This window comes from Leptonychotes weddellii, chromosome 3 (assembly GCF_054177405.1).
Source record: "Leptonychotes weddellii isolate Sample4059 chromosome 3, ASM5417740v2, whole genome shotgun sequence".
In the NCBI taxonomy this organism is placed as follows: domain Eukaryota; kingdom Metazoa; phylum Chordata; class Mammalia; order Carnivora; family Phocidae; genus Leptonychotes; species Leptonychotes weddellii.
Window position 1 is genome coordinate 110257344 of NC_138371.1, and position 23303 is coordinate 110280646.

Genomic DNA, 23303 nt, shown 5'->3' on the forward strand with positions numbered 1-23303 from the left:
AAAAAAAAAAGAAATGTAAAAAGTCATCAGTTGGGTTAAAATCCAACCTAAGCAACATACTCTTATCTACAAAGCCTTGAAACAGTTCCCATTTTCCTCCCAGATACCTTCTGTCACGGGGTGTGCTCTGTCCCCACCTCCCGTCTCGCCCTGAGGGACAGCTTCCCCACTCCACAGTGGGACAGCTTGAGTACCTGCGCCCCTCAGCCTGGGGTTTTGTAAGGTCCAAGTTCATTATCTTTAAGTCAGTGTTTGGGTTCTCAGTTTCCACGTCTAAGATGAGACAGTACTGCTGTCCCATCATTGCAGGGTACATGTGAGGGTCAAATGAGATAATGCATTAAAGGAACACACTGAGAAGCCAAATGCGTTACTCTTCCAATGCAAAGAGCTGCTATTAAAGCCACACCAGTAGGCACTAATTTCTTTTTCAAAATCTCCATTTGCAATCTGTTTGTCAGTTGTCTCTGCTTGCCGGTAGCCGAAGGCAGGCAATCCCCATCAGCAAAGGGTTCCTGTCGCTAGGGCTATCTTTAACCGAAGGCTTTGCCACAGATCCTGCTGTCTACTTAGCTACACTCAGATCGTTTCAATATTGTTTATTCAAATTGAAGAATGATATAAGGAAGAAGAAGCCAGGGAAGAAATACTAAGCACGTTTTCACAAAAACCAGATACCCAGCTACAATCTAGAAATGCTCCTCCTTAAGCCAGCAGGATGTGGTTAGACAGTAGTTATGTCTCTGGATGGCGTTTCCATCACTAGGGAAGGCTGTGCTTTATCAGGACAGATGCCCTGGCCCTGTGTATAGAGATGCATTACAACAAAAACATGCATTCTATCAGGAGCTCAGAGCTCCTCCGACACATGCCTTTAATCATACTTACTTTTGCAGTATGTAACGAAAATGTTCTATATCTGGAATCTGAAGCCAAGTGATCTACAAACTCTGTGGGCAGGTCCAGGGGAGCCCTGCCATTGCCTCTCCAGTACAATGTTGATTAACCAGAACAAAACAGGAGCCTGGTCCTAAGGAGTGGGAGATTTCATAAAAGTCAGCATCATATGAACTGTTAAGCACTTCATTTGGGCCTTAAAAACTGTTACACATTTGGCTCTCAAATAGAAAAGAAATGTCTTAAATAAAGTTCCCCTAAGATTAGAATTCAGACTTACTACCACAACATTGCTTCTTTAATTCTCTAGGCCTCTAAAGTATCCTGAAAGACAGAGTTTTCTGTGGCTCCTTCCAGAACCGTCCTCTTTCAAAAAGCACAAGGAGAACTGATATCTGGACCTAGAGCAAAGCAGAGGATTCCACATAAAACTGATCTAACTTTCACTGCACACTCACAGATCAATTATTTTTTTATTCACTCATGCATTCACTCAACAAACCCAGGCAGTTCATGGATTTAGACCCCAAGCCCCAGTAAATTTCCACGCTTCCCCATCTTCCCATGGTCACAAGCAACTGTGTGAAAAAACCTGGAATTTCTAGAAAATGTACTGGTTCCAAGGTAGACAAAGAAACTGTGAAAAATCAGGTCGAACTCCCTGAACTGAGCTGGAGAACAGACTAGACTCACAGAGGGCTGGGGTCCGCTGGAAACAACCAACATTCTACACCAGCTTCTCGACAGAAACACACTCAAGTTCATTTCATCCCCATCAGAGACCAACAACAGCAACTGTTACTCCCCTCAGGAGAATAAGAGTGGAGTTTAGACAGCAGGTTATATATATACACACACACACACACACACACACACACACACATAGATATAGTATGTCCTGGTGGAGCTAGGATTTGAACCTAGGTCATCGGATTCCAGAAACCCTACTCTATGCCAGGTGCCAAACGGACTCAACTTCAACCAAACTTATTCTCCCTGCTGCCGACAATTCTTAATGTGTCACCTGGTCCTACAAATAAAAGATTCACAAGGTTAAATGACAATTCCTCTGTAAAAATTAAGTCAATTCGTTATTCACACAGTGAAGTAAATTAACATAATCCACCCCCTTCCCTCCAGCCTCTGGCCAAGACCCCCGGGCTTTGAGGTAATAGGAGCTTTATTTGGGACTGAGGAAAGGTGAAAAGTTTGGGTTGCAGGACCCACCCAAGACTTCAGGGAGAGTTCTGGAAAGCATACAGACAGCAAGGCGTAGAAAAGTATGTGGAAGAAAGAGCAGGCCAAAGCAGATGGATTAGACATTATGTTGGAGATACTGCATCCCTGATAAAAGCAGGGAGAAAGTGTCAAAAAAAAAAACAAAAAACAACATGAAAGAGCATCCCTGGGAAATAATAACAACATACTGAATATGAGCTTAGATAAAAAATGGTCTGGAAGGGAAATTGAAGTAGTTGTCTCTAAACAGGTGATTATGGACATTTTTTATTTTCTGCATTTTGACAATTTTTTCTATGAGTGTGGACTGCTTCTGAGTTAAAGGGAAGGAAATATTCTACTAAAACCAACAAACAAGTGGAAAAAAAGCAAGGCATAAAGGTCCAAAGACAAGTTAAATCCATGTCAAGAGTCTATCTGGGAGATGTGGATAACTGAGTACATGGGATTTCATTATGCTTTCTCCCTACATTTGTGCACATTTGGAAATTTCCAAAAGTGAATGTGAAAAGAAAGGAATTCACTCAGGGCTGACCCAGAAAACAAAGAAGAAATTCTTCCATAACCTGTAGCAACCCCTACCTCCGGGACCAGAATAGCACCTCCAGTGCTCTAAGCCATGGACACATAAAAATAGCCTTTTATGCAGGATTAGGTTGAACCATATGAAATTGTCAATACTCAGCTATTTTTTTTTTCACATTAACATTCTTAGTTTATTGATCCTCTCATGAAACATCTGCACAATCACCACAGATAAAGCCACTGCAGCATCTTTAGTCCTCGTGTCCAATCTCCAGCTCACTTTTTGCCAGCACCAACATTGGCTTTTGCAGTCCCCCTGACTTTCTTCATTCTGTTCTTGCGTTCCTTTCGCTGTTTTCTTGATGTCTTTTTCTTCTCATACAGGCCATGTCTTGCAAGTCTGTGTTTGGGTTCATTCTTCTTTGCATAATCCAAGGAATCATAAATCATGCCAAAGCCGGTTGTCGTCCCACCACCAAAATGCGTTCTGAATCCAAACACAAATATGACATCTGGTGTGGTCTTGTACATTTTGGCTAGTTTTTCCTGAATTTCTGTCTTAGGTACTGTTGCCTTTCCGGGGTGAAGAACATCAATGACCATCTGTTTCCGCTGAAGTAGTCGATTATCATGAACTTCCTGGTCCGGATAGTTACTGTGTCGTTCATGATGGCGGCCAAGCTTCAAGCAGCCGGGGAGGAAAAGACAGCCACGAGTAAAGGATTTGTCATAGGCAGACCTGGTCGTACCTCTTACCACCAGCCTTGTTCCTACACATTCTCTGAGCCTAAGTCTGTATCACATTTGGGGAATTAGACTGAAACCAGAAAAGGCAACGAGGGTTCCAAATAAGAGATTTGGGTGGGGAGGGGGAAGTGATTCGGAGGTTCTTCAGAAGCTGGTAGCAGCTGAAAGAGAGACACCTGTAGGCGTGCGTGTTTTGGGGCATGTTTTGCTTACCCATGAGGGACACGAGTTTGTCTTGGGGTTCACCTGTCACAGCTGAGGTGACCTGGGAGGGAAGGCACAGGCCCGCTGAACCGCCCAGGAAGCACGTCAGACTACCCGGGGGAAGCGGGGTGAGCGCAGTGAAGCAGGAGGGCGGGACATTTACAAGAGCCTTGAATGGCCAGCCGAGGGTTTTACACTCGGACGTGTAATTTTTCAGCGAAGGAAGGCCATCACAAAAATATTATCTTGGGAGGACCGATCTGGTCTTGTTGTCAAGGACAGATTGGAGGACAGCACTGGGACAGCTGACTGCTCGTGGCTCAGCCTTCTTTCTTTGAGGAGCAAATCAATTACGTTTGCCTTTGAGCATGGTATTTTAATCCGACTAATAAAGCACTTTTGCGCAAGCAAAGGCTCTAATCTTTCACATTTACCTGCCATTTGCTCCCGGTCTCAGCTTCCTCCTCAAAGAGCCCGGAGATACACAGACTCCACACACCCACAGTTACCATGGGAATTATCTATGTGGTATATATCATGCACAAATAATCCCTCAGCAGGAAATGCTGCATTTTATGGTCGGTTTCCTGTAAACGATACTTTACCGGTAGCCAAAATCTCAAGCCCTCATCCCAAAGAGAAAAGCATGTAATTAAACATTGAAAGAAACGTTGCAGCCTCCTCGTGGGGTCGGCCACCTTACCTGTTGAAGTCCATACCTGTTGCACTCATCTACCTTATGTAATATACTTGGAGGAAACCCCCTGGTATGTGTGGCCAGAACAGTCTCTATTACAGCAGAGCACGTGCTTCTCTCGGTCGGAAAGGACTCTCTGGCCGTGCACCGCACAATGCTGAAGCGAAGCACCAAAGGCCGGCGGAGGACTGCCAGAGGGTCAGGCTGACGTCAGGGGGACGAAGCAGCCCAGGAAGTTGGACAAGTGTCGCTCCTTGAACTGGATAAGACAGCAGCAGTCGGTGCGCAGGGGCTCTTTTATCACGTGGGACGGACCACCGATGCGTCCTCTGTCACAGGCAGTGCCACCCGCTGCGTTTTATGGAAGACTCCAGTGCAATCCTGTAACCAGCCTGTCCCCTACGGAATGCTACCCGAATGTGACCCCAGACAGTCAATTATCCAGCCTGCCATTCACTGCAATTCTCCCTTCTTTGGTGACTGCTTTATGACAGTTAGGCTCCACATCTTCAGAGAATGAGGAGACACAGCACAGACTTCTGTTGTTTTGGGTTTTTTTGTTTTGTTTTAAAGATTTTTATGTATTCATTTGACAGAGAGAGACACAGCGAGAGAGGGAACACAAGCAGGGCGAGTGGGAGAGGGAGAAGCAGCCTTCCCGCGGAGCAGGGAGCCCGATGCGGGGCTCGATCCCAGGACCCTGAGATCATGACCCGACCTGAAGGCAGACGCTTAACGACTGAGCCACCCAGGCGCCCCCAGACTTCTGTTGTTTTTAAGGAATTTTTAAAGGGTAACCATAGACATCACAACTTAGGCCCCAAATAACGCTCTCTACAATACCCACTGCCACAGAAAAAACTACTGGGAGGGCATCTTAATCTTCTAAAAGTTCACAGGCAAGTCAGTCACTTGAGACTCAGGACCACATTTCTCTCTACAAACAATGCGACAAAACTGCAGCCAGGTTCTAAAGCAGCTCACAAACAGCAACTTAAGCTGACATTCCTGCTGGAGAAGTGAGCACTCTGGGGGCATCCACCACCCAGCAGGGTCAGGAAGGCACGGAGGATATCCAAGTTGGTTAGAAGAATGAATGGACCCTATAGAGTTGTGATCCTTTAAAAGATTTAAAATCATGGATCATTTTGGAAAAAACAAAGGAGCAAAACAATTTTCCACACAAATGGATAGCCGATGGCAATCACTTTTCAAGGAGTAAGGAAAGGCGATCGGTTGTGGGCAGTCTCTAAGGTGGCCCCATGATCTACTCCTGGTGTTTCCTTGAGTGTGTGTGGGAACTGGGACTTGCATCCAGTCAACAGAACATGGCAAACGTGCTGATGTCAGTCCACGATTATGTGACATTACATCGGGCTCCATCTTGCTAGCAGCCTCTCCTTGCCAGCTTAATGAACCAAACAGCCACATCTGGAAAGCCCACATGGCAAAGGATGTGGCCTCTAGGTCAGCCAGCGAGAGGCCGGGGCCCCAGGGTCCTACAACCATGAAGAAATGGATTTGCCCAACAACCTGGGAGAGCTTAGAATCAGTTTCCACCCCAGCCATGCCTCCAGATGAAAACCAAACCCTAGCCAACACCTTGACTACAGCCTCGTGAGCCAAGCTGTGCTCTGACTTCTGACCACAGGAACAATGAAACAATAGATGTGTGTTGTTTTAGGCCTCTGGGTTTGTGGTGATTTGTTATGCAGTGACAGAGCACTCCTCCATGGTCCAAACAGTCATGAGACAGTGAGTGAGTTTGCCTTCATTTCTCTCTTTAAACCTTCAAGGAGCTAAAAACCAGAGCCCAACATTTCTTTAACTTCCTCTGTTTTAATGGTAGAGTTAACCTTTTCTTGACCTGAAACTATCTTTTCTTGGTGAAGTCTGAATGATCTGAAAGCAATTTCCTCCTCTAGAAGAATGGCATGCATTAAATGACTATTACTTCATTTTCCACAGACTCGCATGTCTGCCGTGTGCCACTCTCCTGGGAGTTACAGGAGCTACAAAGATAAAGCATGCACTGCCCCGGTGCTGAATGCACACAGCCTGGGAAGGAAAACGAAAGCAACCATCTATCCAGTCAGCAAATATTTGCCTGAAGCCTACTCTATGCCTCCCGCCCTTCCAGGTGCTGATTAAACTGCAGGGAAGGGAACCAAGCTGCCTGGCCTCTGGGCAGGAAGACAGAATGATAAGCCAAAGAGCACAAACAAGTGTGCCAGAGACCGAAAAGCCTCCAGGGGGCACACCACCTCAGTCACCAGCTGGCACCTTGTCAGAATCCCTTCACTCAAGAAGGGGCGACCTCGTGGTGGTTTCCAGTAGGTTGTGAATTCCCCTAATTTAGGTGCAGTTCATGACACATGTCCGAGGGCCTAAGAACCACGGATGGCTTCCTCACGCATTCGGTCACAGCATCCTGATCCGAGAAACGGATCTGATGTAGACTTTTCACTCCGAGGTGAACAGTCAGCCCCGCCGCCACCCGCCCCCCCCCCCCGCAACACCCGCACACCAAGCCCTGGTATTAGGTAACAGGAAGAGGTTCTAAAATAGTCTGGTAAGACAGCAGAGACACATCTGACTATTGCAGGAAGAGGAGGAAGAATGCAGAATGAACTCACTCTAAGCACTTTTACTAAATAAGCTCTAAAAGGAGAAGAAAAGAAAAGGACATCTGAGGTCTATAACAGCTTCTGGCACTACCGGGGATAGCCTCCCACATCCCTGCCGGCAAGGATCCAGTTTTCCTGTCTTTGGGAAAGCGCACCTGGTAACCCTGCACCCTTGTTCCTGACACTGACAAGGCTGCCAACAGCCTCATAAACAAGGGGGGATCCTCCCTATGAAGTAGGAGCCATGGGGAGGCCGCCCCCTCCTTCTTATTTCAAGGCCGCCGGCTCGAAGATGCTTCCCTGTGGCAAAGGTCATGGGCCATATCCCCCACAAAGTCCCTCTGATGAAGGATGACCCTGATTATGGGTGCATTCTTAATATAGCTATATTTGAAACTAAGAATTTGAATGGCCCAGAGGACCCTAAGAATGTGAGACGGAGGGAGAAACGTCAGGTGAGGTTCTTTTATAAACATACCCGCCTGAAAAAACTTTACCTCCATTTTTTTTAATGCACAAAACAGTGACAATAACAATGAAGTGCCCAAACTTGGTGAACTTGTTACTTTAATCAAAAAATAACTGGAGCAATAGCTTTTAACTATTTTAATAGTAGAATCCTTCTTTCCCATACCGCCTCTTAGGCTGAATCCAAATGTGAGAATCAGATAAAACTGGAGCCACTCTGACACAGAGAGACGGGAGACACTGCGCCCTGGGGGCTCGACCTGACCGTCCCCAGCCCTCCCTGCCTGGCTCCTGGGCCCCCTCAGGACTCTGGGGCTCCAAGGACCCACCTGAAATACACCAACCTATAGCAGATCACTACAGCTCCTGAACCCAAGAACAAGCTACAGGAGAATCCCTAAGTAAAAGAGGGAAAAGCCAAGGAATGAGGGGGTAGGAGCAGGGGGAAAGCTTGAGAGCAGGAAGGAAACTGGAGCCAGCCCTTGACCTTGAGAAGCGCAAAGGTTCCAAGAGTCAAAGGCAGAACCGCAGCACAGTGCCTCGGTGCGAGCGCACTCACACCAGCACGGACGGCCCAGGAGCCCCGGCCCAGAGGGGGTCCCGCCAAGCGCTGCACACCACGCCGCATCCCGGCATCTACACCAGGAGTGAGGGGCAGGCTTCGGCAGATCTCTCCACAGCATGCCCTGGGGGCCTGTGTTCGGAAGCCTTGCCATCTGTAGGGTATTGCAAGTTCTGTTTGAAGGAAATGTAGAAATTCAATAAAACCACAAAAGCAAAGAGGCATGCCTGTCTTCTGTTGAGTGGATGGGCCTGAAGAGCTAGATGACTCTAAAAAGGCAGAGTAGTTACAAGCTTTGGAAGACAATGATGTAGGGTGGAGCTGTGCATTAACCTATCAAGTCAACAGCCAACAGAAGGACTAAACGGACAATACATTCTAGCACCCAGGAGACCATCCTGCTGGGGTGCAGGTGGGCAGACTGTACCTGGAATGGGACGTGAGAACTCGTCACCTCGTCACCTGAGGATCACCTGGGTCCTGGAACAAAGACGTCTCAGGAGGCACGAGATGGGAGCTTCTGGCTCCTGGAAAACAAAGAAGAGACATTAGGCCCCATCAGTTTGGTTCCCAGAACCTCCACACCTGTGGCTGCGACAGGGAGGGATGATTCCATCCAGCTCAGTGTCAGGAAGTACACCCCACCTTCCGAAGACGAATGGCGTGAGTGGCTGGGAAGGTGAGGGTCCGACCACGGGGACTGAGCAGGCATGCAGCGAAGCACCACTGGGCAGGGAACAAGACAGGAAGCTGGACGAGATGGCCTTCAAGCCATTGATCCTACCACGTTACCTCCATCAATGATGATCCTATCTCAAACAAGAATAGTATCAAAGCATCACCCAGACAGGCTACTTCCACAGATCTAGGACACAGAGGTAGGTGAGTAAAAGCTCTGAGGCCCTCGCTAGGAGCCGTGAGGGGAGTGAATCCCCCCTCTGACAATGGCACTGAGAACTGAGACCAGCAGAGGCAGACAGCCTTAGCTGGGTCCTTCAGGAAATAGTCGGACACCATCTGTGAATGGCCATTTTGCAAAGGACTCTCCTGGACCAGCTGTCAGATGGGCACAAGTATACTCCTGCCCTGTCCACATCAGGATGGGCCGGGGTGCTCTAAATGTAGGATGTGAGCTCTCGTGATGAGTCTAGGGGAGTGGCCTGCAGTCCCAGAAGGGATCGAGTGACTCGAGTCACCACTGTATGCAAGCGGAACAGTCACCTTCGCAGAGGGCATTCTAGGAAGAAGCTCCTCGAGGAGCAGCATATAAAGTCCTTTGTTTCCTCCATCTTACCATTTCTACTTTGCACACACTCACATGCTCACCCAGGAGCTGGAGAGGTCTAATTAAGCCTCCTGAATATGATCTGCACTAATGTGAACCCAGAGAGGATTATCATTATGCCAAAGAGGCACATGAAGATGCTAATCAACACTGAGAGTTTCAGAACTTCAACAGCAGCAGACCAGATTTCCCACAACTGAAATCCGACTCCATCCTGACCCGCACATTCATTCTATATTAATACTTCATTCTTTGCCCCTTTCTGTTTTGAAAATGTCCCCCTCAAACCTACAGAAAGGTTAAATGAACATTTACGTGGTCTTCATCTACATTTACACCAATATTTAACACTTATCGTATCTGCTTTATCTTTATATAAATATAAACTGTTCTCACAAGCCACTTGAGAGTGAGCTATAATAGTTATCATGACACTTGACCTCTAAGTATTTTGGTAACTCCTAAAAATGACACTCTTCTATAGAACTGTAATGCCGTCATCACACCAAAGAAATTGAACACTCATTCAATAGCATCTCAAACACAGCCCAGGACCAAATGTCCAAAATTAACAACATATTGCTCATTCTCTATCATGTGCCAAGCACCACAAGGACACTGAGAGGGCCACAGCCCAACGGGGAGACAGACATACAGATGTATTACTGCGACAAGGGCACTAAGGGGGTGTGGCTCATATGCGAGTATCTCCGCAGAAGAGAAAGTAGTTGGCTCCAACTGGAGATTGAGAAAAGGCTTATGCAATGAAGTGATATTTAGAGGACGAGTCTAGCCAACATATACAGAGTAGGAACTGAATGTGAAAATGGAGAGGCCTGAATGTGACAGCCAGAATAAGTCCAAATCCCAATTCCAGGAACTTGTGAATATGTTAGGTTACATGGCAAGGAGGAATTAAGGTTGCCAAAGGAATAAAGATGCTAATCAGCTGACCTTGAGATATGAAGATTTTCCTGTGGCAAGTCTGATGGCATCAACGAGGGTCCCTATAAGATGGAAGAGGCAGGAGAGTCAGTGTCAGAGGGATGCAATGTGAGAGAGACCCCATCAGCCATTACTGGCTTTGAGGATGTCAGGGGACCAGGAGCCAAGGAAGGCAGGCAGCCTCTGGAAGCTGGGAAGGACAAGGAACCAGATTCTCTCTCAAGAGTCTTCAGAATGGAGCACATCCCTGCCAACACCCTGACTTGAGCCTGGTGAGACCTCTTTCGGACTTCTGACCTCCATCCAGAACTGCAGGACAATAAATATGTGTGGTTTTAAGCCAATGAAAAAACAAAACAAAACAAAACTGTAGAGGCTGGAAACTGTCAAAGCTCTGGGAGATGGGGGCAAAGTCATCCAAGCCCTTGTGGCCAAGCCAAGAAAACTGCACTTTGTTCTTTGGGGAAGGAAGAGACAGCCAAAAGCCACGATCGGATCTCAATCTTAGGAAGAAAACTCTGGAATAAAAGGAGCAGAATCTAGAAGAAAAACAACTGATAATGTTTGGTGCCAATGATAAAGTTGAGCTTTCAAACAAAAAAAAACTTAGAAGTTTGGAAAACTTGCATCCGTCACCCAGAACTTGAAAGTTTCCCAAAACTTAAAGAGTTTTCAGATGACACTGGTGGTGATATTAACAAATGTGATTTTTAGAAAACAGTTACATGATAAAATCTGTCAACATCTGGAAGATCTGCGTAATTCAGTAAGACAGTAATTCACTGAAACAGAATCATACATGGACAAATGATTGATTCAAAGTACAAAATGGAATTTTTTTAAAAAGTACAAAACAGACCCATTTTCAAGTACAAAAAGTCCATCAATACGGTTTCAGTTTCCACTGTGGAACCAACTACCTCCTTTCAAGTTTTTGTGCAGTATCAAAAAAGAATACCCATAATTATCCAAAAAGGCTACTGAAGTCCTCTTCCTTTTCCAAGGACCTATCTGAGGCCATAGTTTCTTTATATATTTCAACTAAAACAACACATCAAAACTGACCGATTCATAATCAGACATAAGAACCAAGATGCCTTCTATTAAGCTGAAACATTAAAGAGATTTGTAAATATGTAAAACAACTCTACTCTTACTATTTTTTTGTTGTGGTGGAAACTAGTTATTTTTCATAAAAATGTTGTTAACATAAAATGATTTACTGTTTTTAGATGAATTAGTACATAAATATTTGCAGTTGTTCTAAATTCTAGATTTGTAATATGATCAACACTGACACATACAGCCCACATAAGCAAAGCTCCTTCAAGTTCTCAGTAGTCTGTAATTACAGAGCACAAGGGGGTTCTGAGACCAAGGAGTTTGAGAACCCCTGCTTTATGGGCCGTCCAGTCAAGTGAACACAGCCAAGCTGGATACAAGCTCATGTCACGAAAGCTGCTCTCCTGCTTCTTTGGGCGTGATGAAGCAGCCTACTCTGCTCACATTCTCCTGTCACGGTATACAAGTAGTTAATGCCCAACTCAGAAGTCCTGAAGAAAAGCATGCCATACATTAATCCAGGCTGAACTCATCAGGATTAATGGGATTGGAATGCATAGCAAATACATTCATTAGTACTGCTTTTCTTTAATCCAAGAATGTTCTAGCTGATTTATTCTATTTCTACAGATTTGACAACTCACTTTTTAAAAAAAGAGAGTAATGAGAATGCTACATAAACTTCACACTTTAAGGACACGATTTCATGTATTTCATAAATATGGCAAGCAGCATTTCAACAGCACCCCGGGACAAGCTGGGCTCTGTGTAACGGCGGGACACCCAGCATCCAGACAGGGCGTGTGTACGCAAAATAACATGAAAACAGCAGCAAACGTGTTTCCACTGAGCAGTTTAGACATCAGAAGGAATCAGATCTTTTCACTAGGTACACTGATGAAGCACTAAAAATGTTTTGCCATTTATTAAACACAATGCCTGCCCAACTTTTTGGCAACTTAAACAGCTGCTTTGCCTCTGAGTGTGTTTTGATTCTGTTCATTCCACAAAAGTTTCAGGTGCCAGATACGGTTCTAGAACCCAGAGATACAGCAGTGACCTGGTTGGACGCAAATCCCCGACTTCCTGGAGCTTACATTCTATGACTGGAAACACCTCTTCGAAAAATAAGAATGGATGAAATGTCAACTGGAGGAAGCACGCTTCTGATCTCCTAAAGCAACTCCATGAGATACAGGATGAGCCCCAACGACACGAGTATGTGCTCCATCCCATGAGAAGGGCAGATGCTAGGGTTATTGTAAGGAATGAAGCTACAGGGAGCTCAGTTCAAGGTGGCTAAGGGATCTCTGTCAGGTCTACTGACTCCAACTAAGATCTCTGGCAAGAACAGAGCTCCTTCAGGACGGCCGAGCGCCTATGGAAGGGCCAGGCCAGTTCCCAAGGGGACATGGAGGATGTCAGAATCCTGGCAGGGTAGCATTTGTAGTTTAAAAAAGCAAATCCTGATTAATTCTTTTCTTTGGCATGAATAGTTTTCAAATTTCAGCCTAAGATTTTTGTTGGTTAAAAGGGAGCACAGGCTAAGAGGCTGCCAAGTAGTTAAACGGACATCAATTTTCTGTTCCAGGGAAGAGGGGGAGGATGGAACGAAAGCCTGAGGTACCGAGAGGAGACTGCAACGTCCCCAGACCAGCAGGGCAGGCCTCCAGGCCTCACCAAAGGACCCAGCGCTACGCTCAGAGACACTCAGACTTCCATACCCTGCTCTGGGAGGAGCCTGGCGGGCAGGCACCGCAGGAACCGCATCAAGGACGGAACGCCCCAGCAGCTGCACCTGCACCCCTCAAAGAGGAGCACGGGATATGGGAGAAGGCCCTGCTCTCCTTCCGCCTCCCAGTCTTAAAACTGCATTTTCGATCTACTCAGAAATGACCAGACCCTTATTGACTGAAATAATTCACTCCCAAGGGGCAGATCTGGAGGGCCCCAGAAACCACAGTATTTTTACAGCTCACGTTCCCTTACGCTTCAACTGGACCCACATTTTCGGACCTGCACGGCTCCATGACTGCCTAACACATGCTCGCTTCCCAGCTTCTCAATGATAAGGAAGTGTCTTTTACCCCCTGGCTCTAGGCTTCACAGCTGCTACTCGGCAGTTTCCCAGGAAAACCCACACACTGGATTCCAGCGTCCACCTGAGAATGTGAATGCCTCACCTCTTCTTCCAACTTCCAAGCCCACCCGAATCCCACCTGTATTGGGGACCTATACCAGTTTCCATCCCCTCCCTGAGACAGCAATAATGTTGAAGCATAAATGCTGTTTGAAAGACCACAGACTCCACATAGACATTTGTGGTTCTATAAAACTTATTAGGGGAAAAAATTACAAACTCTAAAGGAAATGTGGTCAAGGAAATAACAGCAAGATATTTATCCTACCCCCAATCCTTCAATAATTAAAATTACTCCAGCCATTCTGCACCAAGGAAAAGGCCACTGGGCTCACAATTTGATGATTCAACCTTCCTCTGAGACGCAAAACACTCCATGAAAAGGCCACAACATCCTTCTATGTTGTGTACTGCAACAGGCGAGTGAAGGCCGTTCTTCGCCATTGGCCTGTTTCTCCTGGTGATGCCCAGGGAAGAGGAGGGGTGGCAAGAGAAGCTGGGAGGGGCCGAGTCTGAGGTCACAGGGCAACAGTTCTCAACTAGGGTTGCTTCTGCTCCCGCCAAGGGGCATCTGGCAATGCCTGGAGACATTTGTGGTCACCCCAAGTGAGGGACGGTGGTGTTGCCATCTAGAGCTCAGAGGCCAGGAATGCTGCTCAACATCCTACAGTGCACGGGACGCCGTCCACAGCAGAGATGTATCGACAGAGCACTGAGGTAGAGAAAGCCTGTCTTACTGTGGGAAACTCTAGACTGCCAAGTGTTCTACAGACTTTTTCAGTGAACTGGTTTAAGAATTGTTTTTTTTTTTTTTTTAAAGCTTCAAATAATGTCTGCAAACAAGCATGTATTCACTGGAAAGCAAAACCTTATCACTACATCGCTGGAGAACCCTCCATTGTCCTGAAACCAGGACTGAGAATAACTAAGAGGCAAAGCAGAAGACAGGGAAGAGTAAACAAGTAAAACATGTAGTGTGACTAAGACATGCTCCACTTATTAATCTGAGTTCTCAAGTCTGAGGGTGAGTCGGTATCTTGTAGAAGGCTTGAGACCCAGGTGCCCTGCATGACTCTGCTTAGAAGGTGAAGGTCAAACCTGGAAAAGCTGGGATGGCCAGGCAGGCCCCTGAGAGAGAAAGGAACCAACAGGCTGAGCCCTACTGTGCTCACAAGAGCAGCAGAGAGAATGCCTCATCCCCATTTCACAGGTCTTTCAGAGCAGGACCTCCACTGTGACAGAAAGATCCCGTTGCCACTGCATTAAATAGTCCTCTTGTGCAAAACACACTGTTTCAGTGTTTGAGTGGAAGGACATCTCTACTCTGTGGGCTCGGGCTCGGAGAAAGCACAGAGATGAGGCAGTGTTCAGCATATGAGGATGGCCACTTCTATCCCAGAAATGTTCTGCTCACCAAGGAGCCATGAACCTCTGTTTTTTCATGCCTGAGATTTGAAAAATGAAATCATAAATTCAAAGAGTTGGAAGGGACCAACTTGTCACCTAAGGAAGAAATCCTCCCAGGCTGTCATGGGAAAAGCTGACTGGGGCAGGAAGAAGAGGGGAGGAGGGAGGGAGGGCAGGTACAAAGAAGTGACTCTCCATGCTGCCACTTCCCTCCCTCCCCCTTTGGGGCTCTCACCAACCAGCCTCTGACTTCTGCCTCCGTTCAGGAGTAATAAATACGTATCTGAAGCCAGCCATACACCCCATGCCAATAACAGTAATAAGAATGGCTCACATTCCTATTAAATGGCTATTAGGAGCCAGCCCCTTGTAAGGCACTGTATGTGCATGACCTCATCTAACACTCAAACCAGGCCTTGAAGTTTATGCAGCTGTTATACCCACTTTACTTATGGCAAGCCAGCCGTGTAAAGTAGTTATAAAGCCGAACCTTGGTTCAAACCACAGCGCATCTGACTCTTAAAGCCACTCAGATGCTCCATTATTTTTAATGCTACTGAAACTCTACATGAGAGTATAATAGGACCCCAAGGCAGTGGGCCATGATATAATTACAGTAAAACTTTAATCAGACACATGGAGGATCCTCCCACTCAGCAAAGGCAGTGAGATGAGAGGGAGCAAGGAGGTATAGATAGGTCTTCAAGGTGACTTTGGTTCCAATCTCTGCTCAACCACTGACCAGCTCAATGAGCTGGGGCAAATGGTTCTGAATCTGTTTCCTCACTTCTCCAAAGAGGAAACTACTGTTAAGCTCATGGAATTGTTTTGTTTTTTTAAAAAGATTTTATTTATTTGACAGAGAGAGAGAGAGAGAGACAGTGAGAGAGGGAACACAAGCAGGGGGAGTAGGAGAGGGAGAAGCAGGTTCTCTGCCGAGCAGGGAGCCCAATACGGGGCTCGATCCCAGGACCACCTGAGCCAAAGGCAGACGCTTAACGAGTGAGCCACCCAGGTGCCCCGCTCATGGAATTGTTTAAAAGTAGTAATAAATTGAGATTGTGCATATAAATATATCCTGCACTTTTTAAAGTAAATAGATTCCTAGGAGACTGTCCCTGAATAAGTGATAGCATTTCAGAAATACTCTGCCTTGGGGCGCCTGGGTGGCTCAGTCGCTAAGCGTCTGCCTTTGGCTCAGGTCATGATCTCAGGGTCCTGGGATCGAGCCCCGCATCAGGCTCCCTGCTCGGCGGGGAGTCTGCTTCTCCCTCCCTTCTATTGCTCCTCCTGCTTGTGCTATCTCGCTCTCTCTGTCAAATAAATAAAATCTTAAAAAAAAAAAAAAAAGGAAGAAAGAAAGAAATACTCCGCCTTCATTTCATCCTGTTCTGCAAATGCACTGGCTCCTGGTTGGCGTTTTGAAATTTCTCCACCAAATAGCTAATGAGCCATACAAATAGATAAATGCAGCCAGGGGAAGCTGCTATTTTAAGAAATTCTCCAGTTGAAGTGAACAATTGTTTGATGTGTGAATAATCAGCTCTTAATTACATGGTTTGTCAATATTTCAAAAGAATTATCTCACTAACAAGCTGCAGGGGTAGACTTGTGGCACCTACCCTGACTTTGGACATTTGATGTTTCTCTCTGCCAGTAACTGAACCCAAAGAGTTTAATAAAATACAGTCGTTGCCAGTGAGGAAGTGGCGTATTATTGAAAAAAGAGGTACTCATGAAACGTACAAATACAATACAAAAACCACAGGGTGTTCTCCAAATGAGCAGCAGAGAAAGGAGACATGGGAGAATTTCAGAGCAAAAGACCCAGGATGGAAGGATCAGGGGAGGCAGCGGCCAAGGTGAAGGTTTGGCGAGGCTGAGAGAGGAAGGTAGGCACTCCCCATGGAAATCAGAGCAACATGGAAATCTGGAGGTGCGGAACAGCACAAGGGGGTCCCGAGAGGGCAAGGGGGCCAGCCTGCCAGGGCACGGACAGAAGGGAAGTCGGGGCTCTGCTGTCCATAGTCTACGCAAACCTTCTCCAAGATCTCTTCTAGCTCTATGATGGATCCCCCCAAAAACACACACACATATTTGGACCCTACACTGGTACATTCTCCTGAGACTCAGTAAATGTAACACATGATCCCTTATATTCAAGACTCTCTTAGGCCACCTGTAAGGGCCTAGTCAGGAAAATAAGCCTCTTGTACTCATGCTGTGTGTCCTGGAGAGGTGTCTGGGAAGGATGGTGTCACTCCAAGACACCCAGTGGGCTCCCCCAGAGAATGCTGGCAGTAGCCCACCTCTCTCGTTCCCCTCCTCCCAGTTCTTGGGCAGCCTCTTCAAGTTACCCACCTCCTCCCTACTGCTGCTCTTAACCAACATTTTTTTACAGCAGTAGCATCTGGTGCACCTGGATGGCGCAGTTGGTTAAGCTTCTGACTCTTGGTTTTGGCTCAGGTCGTGATCTCAGGGTTGTGGGATAGAGCCCCAGTGGGCTCCATGCTCAGCACAGAGTCTGCTTGGGTTTCTCTTTCTCTTTGCCCCTCCCCACCACACTCTCTCTTTAAAATAAATCAATAAATCTTTAAAAGAAAGAAGAAAGAAAGCAGTAGCAACCATGCAGACAGACCCTATGGTTTTGGGCCAAGGACCCTTCACCTATGCTACCTCTCGAAAGGCAGTGACTTGGCTTTTCACTAACCCGTCCCTTTGCCAAGTCAAAGTTAAAGTTACTTCTCTTTTCTGGGGGCCAAGAGACGGTGCTGATTGTTTCATAAAACCTATGGGGAGGGATGAGGTGATGGTTGCACAACAACGTGAATGTACTTAATGCCGCTGAAATGTACGCTTCAAAATGTACAATAAAAATACAGTTTTTTAAAAAAACCAAGAAGATTCCTCAAAAAGCTGAACATACTTTCCTTATGACCCAGCAACTCACTCCTAGATATATAACTAAGATAAATGAAAACACATATCCACACAAAAACTTGTACACAAATGTTCACAGCAGCATGATTGAGAATAGCCAAAAAGTGGTTCAACAACCCTAATGTCCACTAAGTGATGAATAAATCAAATGCAAAATATCTATACAATGGAGTATTATTCAGCCATATGAAGGAGTGAAACGGGGACACATGCTACCATGCAGATGAACCTTGAAAACGGCACGCTAGGTGAAAGACGCCAGTCACAAGAGGCCACATATTGTGTTATTCCGTTTACATGAAATGTCTCAAATAAAGACAGAATGTGCATTAATGGTTGCCCAGGGCTGGGACGGGGATGGAGGCGGGGATGGGGAGCGACTGTTAATGCATACAGGCTTCCTTTTAGCGGTGATGAAAATGTTCTAAAATTGTGCGAATGGTTGCTTAACTGTGGATATAATAAAAACCACTGAATTTATACTTTAAATGGATTAACTTTATGGTATTAAATTGTATTCAATAAAGCTGTTAAAAAAAATTTAAAGCTAAGAGGAGCCCAATCCACCAGAGACTGCGGCACGGTTTTCTATGAACGGTGCCAGGGCAGACTCCAGGATTTCTGTGCAAGTCCCGTGTAACAGCAGAACTTTGTCCACATACTTTAACTCCACCTCAAGTCAAAATCTACCACCTCCCCCCACCCAGAAATCAATAATTATAGCACTGGTTGCAGCTGGTAAGGGGAGTTCCACCTCCTTACACAAGCCGCTTATTATATGGAACATTTTGCTGTGAGCGCTTCACCAGTGTAAAATTATGTCTTGTTTAACACACCCTCCCTGCAAGCACTGGGTCTTTCTCGTTCTGTTCCACTGTAAACGTAAGCTCCAGGTGTAACACAGCGCTTAGATACTTCATCATGACAGGGCACAGAATAATAAAATTGAGCAAGAGTGCAGTCCGTTAAATAATATACTTAGTTAAGCTTTGAGCTCCAATGGGATACAGGGGAAACGCCTCTCACTCTGTGCGTAGGTGGCCCAGATCTCAGAGAACATGGGAAGGCTTTTACTTCTTGATCAGAAGTAAAAGATCATCAGGCAGTAAAAAACCCAGTAAGGTCTCTCAGCACTAGCACAGAACTTCCAAAGATCATCAACGTGTGCTACCAGGACAGATAAATCACCAGTGAGGCAGGGAAAAGACATGTCCAACTTGGGGAGCTGGAAAGAAAAATGTACGGGAAACAAATTTCGGGATACTTTCTGCACTGAATGTTCGGAATGCTCATGAGGCTTGGTGGCAGTCCTTTGTTTGCCTGGGCACACCTGACAAGTGAGTTCATACTACTCTCCTGGGCATTTACAAGCCCTGGGTACAACTCACTTCAGGCAGGTGTCAGCCCGCCCCTATCCTCCCGAGGACGTGTCCCCAACCCCGCGGCAGCTCTGAAGAAGCCTATGAAGACAAATGATGTGGCCAGGAGAGTGGCCCAGGTCCAAGAAAGTGGGGCCTGCCTGCGCCAGCCCAGTGATTACCAAAGGGAATTAAGCAAGCACTTGCAAGCCTTGGCCTCTGAATTTCTGTACTTCGATAGACTTAATTTGTTCTCCTGGGGCTAAATAGCTGGCTGTATTGCTGCAATTCTATATAGGAACAGTGACGGAAACTGAAAGTGCAGGGAGTAAGTTACGACTCCAAAGGGCTCCCACCTTTCACCCCGGCAGAGAGGGGAGCAAGGCGGGTGGGGCACCAGACACACCTGCCATGTATATCAGTCGGGGCTCAACTGAAAAATGGCTCTGTCCTCTTGTTTTCTCCCATTAACTTACACAAAATTTCTTCTTGAGGCACTTCTTGAGAACATTTTCATCTATGTAAAATAGTTCCCAAATAAGAAATCATCAAGAAATGCCAGCGCCAGCAAAGAGTCCCAAGACAATCTAATACATTCCAAACCCATCTATTCTCACACCCCCTTCCTGAGTTTTTGCTGTATCTTTGTAGCATGCGTACTGTTCTTTATAATATCCTTCCTTAAAGGAATCCTCCTCTTCCGTAATTTAATTATTTTTTGTAGAAAGCTTTGTATTACTCGCAAATGGAGGACCACCAAAATGATCTGAACTCAAATATTAAACTCAGCTCCATTACCCAATGGATGTGCCGTCTGTTTCCTGCAGGGACCCTGACGGCTACAGTCGTATGGGTGGTGAGCTCCAGACTATTTAGATAACAATGTTTGTGCACTCCCTGAAACTGCACACAGGGCACACACACTGTGCTTAGGGAAACAGAGACCCAGTCCATGAGTTGGCAAACTATGGTGCGTAGCCCACTTTTGTACTGATCCCCAGTTAAAAGTGGATTTTGCAGTTAAATTTTCTTTTTTTTTTTTTTTTAAAGGAGGAGGAGGAAAAAGAAGAGAAAGATTATTATTCAAAATACCACATCTGGCCCCAAAAGCCTAACACATTTGCGACCTGCTCTCTATAGATCAGTTTGCTAAGCCCTGATCTAACCCATCCCTTTATTTGACCAGTGAGGCAACCCAAATCCAAACACACTGAATGACTTAGAAGCGCTTGCATGCAGGACTTCAGGATTCTAAGTAACTGAAGGAATTTTACCAAAGACGCCATCAGTTTAAATGCTTTCAAAATGGGCCTCTGTCCAATCATTTGAACCACATTTTAAGAACTGAGTCTTATCTAAAGCAAACCAAAAGGTGAGGATACACAACTCACCTAAATGGTCTTCGTCCTCCAACACTTGAAGTCACCTCCTCTTCTGTTTGCCCCCGAGCCACCCTCCACCCTCCTCACTACATACTGGGAGCCCACCTATGTGCACCCTGAGCTCTCTGGGGCCAGCAGGAGGAGACAGGCTCTGTGACGGAAGATGCCCCCCCACAGCTGTGGTCACCAAACCCTCCTTTGTCTCTCCAGGCCTAGGGTGCTGGGCCCCTCAGGGCCCCCTGGCAACCCCAGGCCACTAACACAGTCAGACCACCCCTAACCCTGGCCCTGCCTCTGTAAACAGTTGCTTTACTCAACTCACCGCCAATACCGAGCTTGAGAGTGCCATCTGTTCCCTGCAGGGGCCCTGATGATTCCAGCCTTAGGGGCAGTGAGCTCTGGACGTCTGCAGCTGCTTCTGCCACCTCGGGAATGTGGGCAGTCCAGGCCCACTCTGAATACAAAGCCTCTATTATGGAACTGCACAGCTGGACGGCGCCTGGACCACCTGATGATCCACCCTCTTCCTCCAAAGTGAGCTGCTCCTGAGCTGCCCGAGACCTCGCGTGGTCTCAAAAATGCCCAGAGAGATTCTAGTGATTAGTTATAACAACACACCACGTTATAAAAAGGCTTTTTTTTTTTAAGTCTTCAACTTAATTTAATAAAATCTGAGCAGCTGGTATGTCACAGACACTGTGCTTGGTGTTTCCGACGAACAGATCAACAATCAATCCTCATGTTATAAATGAGAAAACTGAGCCTCAGAGAGAGTCTGTGGTGCTTGTCAGAGCTCTAAGTGGTTGTGCAGGAGTCGCCCCAAACCCTCTTCATTCGGCCAAGTCCCCACCTGAAGCCACCTCTGTGGCTGACCAGCAACACCTCCTGCCCACCCCCCCACCCATGGTGCCCTTGCCAACAACACAGCAAGGCCACCCTCTAGTCTATCCACAGCCAGCCCCGTCACATTATACAAATCAGGAAACAAGAAGGAGAAGGCCAGGGCCGGGCACAGAAAGTTTCCTGAAGTAACAGGGAAGCTCCCTCACAGGCTCATGCACATCATCATATTACCTGGACCGGCCAGCAAAGCAAACTATCTAGTACCTCCTACCTGACCGCGAATCCCTAGGCAGGTGCATTCACCATGTCTTTAGGGCATAAAATGAAATGGCTGCTGTGGGCAGTGGTCCCTCTTCTGAATGTTCTCTGTCCATGAACTTGGCATGGAAGAGAATACCAGGGCTCCCTGCACCTGGGTGGGAAGGCCTGGGAAGGCCTGGCAACTCCTATCAAGCTCCATTATTGATTTTAAGGCATACTGAGTGGGGAAAAATTTTTTCCTATGTCCCATTTTATACCTGCTCACTGATCTGAGGAATCAGAAGCCCTGCCTGACCTTGGCTGTGCAATCATGGGCAAGTCATTTGACTTCTGTTTCACCTGAAAACTGGGATAAGGGTACTGCTTACCTCACCTACACCTCACCCCATCCCTGCCTTCTCCCTACTGTGAGAATCAAGGAACAGAGAGGTGAGGTAGAAAGTAAAATCTCACATAAGACTGGATTCCATTTTTTCCCTCTGCGAGATACGGATAATGGTAATCATCGCTACTTCAGAGTTTGGGAGAGGCTCAAATGAATTAATATGTGCAACGCACTTAAAGAGCACCTAGCACATAGTAAGAGCTCTATGTTTGCTATTATTTTTATTAGCTTCTTAATTTACAAGAGATCTTATTAATAGCCAACCCATGAAGTGAATGTGAAGATTAAGTACTCAAAATAACTGCACTTTTATAATATGAAGGTATTCAGTCATTGACAAGGCACTAGACAAATATGTAGCTGAAAACATAAAAGTAAGGTGATTGTCTGATTTCTTTTTTTTTTTTTAAGATTTTATTTATTTATTTGACAGAGAAAGAGACACAGCGAGAGAGGGAACAGGAGCAGGCGGAGTGGGAGAGGGAGAAGCAGGCTTCCCGCCGAGCAGGGAGCCCGATGCGGGGCTCGATCTCAGCACCCTGGGATCATGACCTGAGCCGAAGGCAGATGCTCAACGACTGAGCCACCCAGGCGCCCCTGATTTATTTCTATCTACCCTAATTCAGATGGTAAAAGGCTTCAGGGCTGTTGCTTAGAGATCTTAAAATTGGCTTAAAGCTATTAAAAAGATAAACATGACCAACGGATATAAGATACATGAATTTTATATAAACAATGTAATTAATAATGACTGAGTTTTTAGCCACTAATTTTTATTCTAGAAGACTGAAATATCCTGGTTTCTGTAGCACTAAGACGGATGTCCTCTGTAGAGCGTGTGACCACAGTAACAGTGACCGCAGCCGTCCCAGCTCCCAGTGTGTCATTCAGGCTCTGGGAAACGCTCGGTGAGCACTCCTTTAAAAGTCAGCAGGTCATCTGGAGCAGGCTGAGGGTCCCTCCCCCGGATGACACCAGGCCACCCAGAGACCTTTTCATCAGTTTGGCTCCTGGGCCAAATCTGGAAATTTTCGCTTTCATTTAGAAAAAGAAAACATTCTGCTTTACCTGCTCTACCACAGGGGCGGCTCCTCTGATTTCTTCCACTCTGAACTCAGGCGGGGAAAGAACGCCCAGTCAAGAGGCCGCTTTCCTCCTTCCAGGAGGTCTGGACGTTCACAAAGCCCAGTTATTTGTTTTGCCGAACTGTGTGTACATTGAATGGAAATGTTTGTTTTCCATGTCCCACTTTACGTCTCTAAAGACAAATGATTAAAGAATTATTTCAGGGGCATTTTTTTTTTGCTCATCCCTCCAACCTGGTCATGT

General features: G+C 46.3%; 1 long non-coding RNA gene across 1 annotated transcript in view; it reads right to left on the bottom strand.

The window, feature by feature from the left end:
* Positions 1–7: 7 nt before the first annotated feature.
* LOC115943451 (uncharacterized) overlaps positions 8–23303 on the bottom strand; it is a 45694-nt gene continuing 22398 nt past the window's right edge. Inside the window, exons 2-3 of the long non-coding RNA XR_014143689.1 lie at positions 8394–8493; positions 8–1030 (exon numbers count right to left, since the gene is read on the bottom strand). This is a non-coding gene — a long non-coding RNA (uncharacterized LOC115943451). The remainder of the gene's footprint in view (positions 1031–8393; positions 8494–23303) is intronic.